The following is a 6,000-nucleotide window of genomic DNA, read 5'->3' as shown; positions in this document are numbered from 1 at the left end:
ATTGTTATAACCGAATTGCTAACTTGGTTAACTGGGTTGCGAATGGCTTAGGTTGCCGATAGCCGGATTAGTGTTCATGTAATTAAATTAGGGTTCTTGAGTGAAACCTTGTGATTATGCTTGTTTGATCCTGTTGACAATAACTGATTGGTGATATTGTGTTAATGGATAAAACGTAACTGCCATGACCGAAAGATACCTATGGCTCGAACCATGGTAGTTTGACCGAACCATAATCTGATCGAACCATAGTTGACCGAAGGATACTGGTTGACCGACAGATAGTTGGACCGAAGGATAGTTTGGACCGAAAGATGTCATGGTCCGAAACATGACATTCGGTCCGAAGGATCTTTGTGACACTTGTTTTCGAAAGATGATAGTATGGGTCGAAGGATACTAGGGTTTTGAATAATGTTTGAACAGTGGAACATATGTTGATTTAATTGACATGCCATGCTTAGTGATGAACGTGTAATACTACGTGTTGTGCCGATATGCAAACTGACTGCTATGTGAACAATTAACTGCATGCGTACGATTTCGAACATGAACTGATTTGTTATACGTGCATACACTAGGACGTGATTAATTACTTGTGAGTGCATAACTTAGCATACCGAGCAAACCAAGGTGAGTTCACACTCCTACTAAGGCATGGGATTCCCGGGTTGTGGGAATGGGTTAAAGGTTGTTATTGAAAGGAACGTACATATGCTTTACTAGACTGTCACCTATCATGTCCTCGGATGTCAGGACGGTTACGTAGGTTGGGATAACACCTACGGGTTCACATGCCATTCTATCCTCGGTTACGAAGGATACGCACGTAAAACCTACGTGTACGCATTACTTACTCCTATCCTCAGGTTACGAAGGATACGTGCGTAAAACCTACGCACACTTTATACACACTTCTGTTCTCGGACGAAGAACAGGGATAATAATACGAACAGTCTAGTGGTCACTTAACATGGGAAGCCCCCACCAGCATAACTTACTATCGGCCCTGTAGAGCCACCTGTTACTTACTGTTACACATTTACTTACTGTGAACTCGCTCAACTAGTTTGTTGACCATTCTGTTACATGCCTTGCAGATCGTTAGGTACTTGGAGCTTGCACTGGAGAAGCGGGTCGTTGTGGACAAGGATTCGTGGTTTCTATGCTGAACTATTATAACATTTGAACTATTTACTAGTGTTGGATTATTACTATGCTTCCGCTACACTTTAAAACAATAACATGTTTTGAACACCTTTTGTATTGAACGGATGGTTTTCTTTTATCTTACTTAATACTATATGCATGTTCAATATGATTGGTGGCTTGATCCTGGTCAGTCACGCTCCCAAGCGGTGATACTCCGCAGGTGGATTTTGGGGGTGTGACATGCTCGCCATATACTTTATGCATTTGATTCATGGTGATTGAGAGCAAATGTGTACGAATATGTGATGCGTAGTTTATTGATAAGTGATAATGTTGGAATTATGTCGTGTACATATGTAAGATGATAATTTGATTGTGCGAATGTCGAACAATGCGGTTGTCGAATGTAGAGTTAAGAAAGCATAAGTATGTGTATATTGTGTAAGCGACTAGGCGATCATATAGTTGTATGTGTTATACGACATTATGTATGAAATTAATATGATGTCATTAATATGATCTAAGTGGTTGACAAATCATGTCGTATGCGTGTTAGTGGAAGTCAATGTAGATAAGAGTTGGAAAAATGTATGTTAATATGAATAAGTATAAATACTAACATTATTATGGCATGACGGCATGAAAGAATAGGAACCACACTAGCATGGACCAAGCATGGAAGGCCAACGGGTCAAGATGAGGCAAGGAAGCGGTTATGAACACGGATGCACAAGGTAAGTGATTTCCGTAATCACTTCGTAGTACAAGTAAGTAATAAAGTGTTGTAATGAATTAAATATGATGTTTGAGGTCAAATATGTGTTAAAGTCTTTCGTCGTAAATGATGGGTTTAAGGTTGACCAAAATGCCCATGATGGGTATTTTGGGGTAAACGAACTTAAAAGTGGTTTAGAAGCAAGTTATTCGATTAGAGTAATGTTTTGGACAAGTATGGAAGTGGGGATGATGGTTTGGTCAGTCATAGACCAATTAATGCGCGAATACCCTTAACGGGTCAAATAGTTAGAAAATAGTTAAGTCGAATATATGTAAGTTAAGGATTTCCGTAATCCGGAGGTAAGATTTTAAGTTCATATGATAGAATGTGAATTTACAAGCATGTAGGAAGAAACGGGAGGTCAAACGGGTAAACGGTTCAAAAGTTACGTGCGTTTTAGTGCGTACGGACGACGTAACGAACCTGCAGAAAACTGCAAAAACTAGAGGGCGTCGCCGACGGGTAGGGTACCCAAAGGTGGGATCCTAAAGAATATGTAGTAATAGGGTACCCAAAGGTGGGATCCTAAAGAACATGTAGTAATATGGTACCCAAAGGTGGGATCCTAAAGAATATGTAGTAATATGGTACCCAAAGGTGGGATCCTAAAGAATATGTAGTAATATGGTACCCAAAGGTGGGATCCTAAAGAATATGTAGTAATATGGTACCCAAAGGTGGGATCCTAAAGAATATGTAGTAATATGGTACCCAAAGGTGGGATCCTAAAGAATATGTAGTAATATGGTACCCAAAGGTGGGATCCTAAAGAATATGTAGTAATATGGTACCCAAAGGTGGGATCCTAAAGAATATGTAGTAATATGGTACCCAAAGGTGGGATCCTAAAGAATATGTAGTAATATGGTACCCAAAGGTGGGATCCTAAAGAATATGTAGTAATATGGTACCCAAAGGTGGGATCCTAAAGAATATGTAGTAATATGGTACCCAAAGGTGGGATCCTAAAGAATATGTAGTAATATGGTACCTAAATGTGGGATTCTAAGTTAAGAATTTCCTTAAGTAGATACGTATAAAGGTATGTATGTATGTATGTGTGAATATAAGTGGTATGTATGAATGAATGTATGTATGTATGTATGTAGGTGTGTATGTGGGTAGTATGTGTATGTGTATATATATATCCAAGTGAGTATGTACGAAAGTGTGTGCACGTATGTAAGGTTGTGAGAAGGCATGTAATAGGTATGTATGTAGACATGTATGCATGTATGTATGTAGGTATGCACGTATGTAGGAACGTACGTATGAATGTAGGTACGTAGGTTTGTAAGCAGTTATGTGTGAATGGATGCACATATGTAAGTATGTATGAAAGTATATACGCATGTATTCAATGAAATTGAGTATTGACGATAATAATAGTGTGCCTTGTGAACGAAGTGTAACGCAGGTACAATGAGAAAGTCTCACCACGGAATGTACGATCAAATGGAAAGCTGGGATGTAAAGAATTAACGGAACAAAAAGTAAACGTGAATAAATCTTGTATGTTTATAATGCGTACTAATGTTATGAATTTAATGTGGTGAGCGCAGGTAGTACGAGTCATGAGGATCATCAAGGAACAGAGATCGAGGATCGAGTCACTAGTGAGATTGTACGGGAACGTTGATGTATATAATGTAGTAAACATAAGCTATGTTTTTACTTAGTAAATAAGTCGATTGATGGATTTATGTGAAAGAGTTATGTTAAAGTTAATTTTTAAATAAGTTAAGGTGTTTATAATGAAAGAAAGTTTATGGCTTGAACTTCCGCTGCGACTTTTAGTCAAATACGTATTAGGGTCTTACACATAAAAACTCTATATAAATTCTCATGTAATTTGTATTGGGGGATAGTTTTTGAGTTTTATAAAATAATTGATTTTTCACTTCAAATTCCGCGCCTTTTGGGTGGAATCTTGGGGGTTGGGGAAGAACTACATGGGTATTCGCAGAATCAACGTGTTTGATCTTCGTTTCCGTATCACGCGCTACATCAAGGTGCTCAAGAAAAATGAAGACTGTGAGGATGGAAACTGGAGTAGCCTGGCACATGGAAAGGAGGAAGAGGCTGCTGGACCCTGTGTTGGTTAAACAGGGAGTTTGTTTGTTTTCTGTATATAAATAAACAATATTTCAAAAACCCTAAAAATTTGAAAAAATAAAAACAAAAAATATGTTTGTTTTTAATTTTTCTCAAAAAAATAGAAAATTACAAAAATATGTGTTGATTGAGTATGCCGAAACCCTCACGGCGGAACAAACATGATTACTTTCACAAGATTGAAAAACGGTTTTCAAACTGTCGAAAGTTAATGGGTTGTAAATCATGGGGGTACTTTATGTTATATTTTCTGTAATTCAGTGCACAAAAGGCAGAAAATGGATGGCGAGACAAAGCTATCAGTATCGGTTTGTCAAAATTTTTTTTAATGATTTGGCATTTTAGGGGGAGAAAAATTGTCAGAAAATCCAAAAACATTAGAAAAATTGAAAAAGCCAAAAAATGATAAAATTCAAAATTTGAGTTTGAGTTTTGTGTAAAAAGAGGAAATGATAGTACATCAGTAGACAATCACAATATGCTAAAGAAATGGAATGTTTTAATGTGATAAACGGCCTCACTGATGATATATCAGTAGGTTTTTGCACATTTAGTAGATTGTGTTCGAGATATAAACCTACCTAAATTTTAAACTTACTTATATCGTGGGGAACATCTCTCGGATATATGGGTAACCCCCGAAATCTTGTTTGAAAGGTCCCTCTTTCTGAGATACTAGGTCTTTATACTCAGTGATATCTGGGGTATTATCCTGGGACTTCTGATTTTTCCAAAGCAATGGCCTAGTTCCCGTATAATACTTTATGCTTGCTTGAAATATAGCACCGCCCTCAGCATAAAAAATATGAAGCATTGAAAAATGCTAATCATGTGCTGTTGAAGAAAAGATTCTCTAAAGAGAACATACCTAAAGTCGAACCGTCATCTCTCTGCTGAACTGAAGTTCTGACCTGAGCTCTCACGGTTTCGCATCTAATCCTTTACAGATATCATCTAGGTATATTCACCTGTAAGACTGAATATTGGGATCTAGATACGGGAGTATATTCTGTGGTGGGACACGCGAATAAGTTAAGTACTTAATACACTAAATCCGTATCTCGAAACAATTGAACTTTGTGTGAAAATTTAAGTGGATCAGTATAATACTGACAATCTAAGTGAATCGTTTAAAACTTAAAGTGTTTAAAGCTCAATGGTACTTGTGATTTGTCATAAACCGATATGATCCTCTGACGCGAACTCAAACAAAAATATTGTCTGTAAATATGTTTGTAAATATTTCTTTATTGCTTTATATTTTCAGAAAAATACAAAAAGATTTTGATTTCTGCTTTATTTTCGACAACCGATGTGCGAGGGCTGAGTTTCAAAATTTAAGTATGCTGATCATGTTTCTGAAAATAAAACAAGTTCATTAATTTCAAACTTGATTTTTAATCAATAATCAAAAACAGTTTGTGGTATCTCCAAGGTCATTAAGTTGGACTTGGATGATTAACTGTGAGGGATTTGGATGCTTAGATTGTTAAAAAAAAATTTTAATAGAGCCGGAATGTTTGATCTTGGTTGCTAAAACTGCCAAATCTATATAGTTTGTTGATAGGGGGAGTGGTTTAGAGAGTTTGTTTTGAAAACATTGTATTTATAAATGTTTGAGGATTGCAAGTATTCCAGATTACGATCCCGACAGGTTAGTCTAAGGGGGAGTCTGAAGACGAGCTCAAAGCAAGGGGGAGCTTGTAACCAAAAAGTAAGGTGTCGATTCGTAAAGCATGGAAGCTTGACGAAAGGGGGAGCCTGAAGAAGCTGTTAATGATAGAGCCAGAGTCAGATGCTGGTACAACATTCAAAGATAGAAGCTGATCAATGAAGGAAGATTGATGGATACTTACAGTGTTAGATAATTTGGAAAGAGCATGAAGACTGATCAAGACTGAAGATGTGTCATGTTAAAGACTCGACACTGAAGACTTCGTCAACATCCAAGGGGG

Source organism: Helianthus annuus, chromosome 4 (assembly GCF_002127325.2).
Source record: "Helianthus annuus cultivar XRQ/B chromosome 4, HanXRQr2.0-SUNRISE, whole genome shotgun sequence".
In the NCBI taxonomy this organism is placed as follows: Eukaryota; Viridiplantae; Streptophyta; class Magnoliopsida; order Asterales; family Asteraceae; genus Helianthus; species Helianthus annuus.
This window is presented reverse-complemented; position numbering follows the sequence as displayed.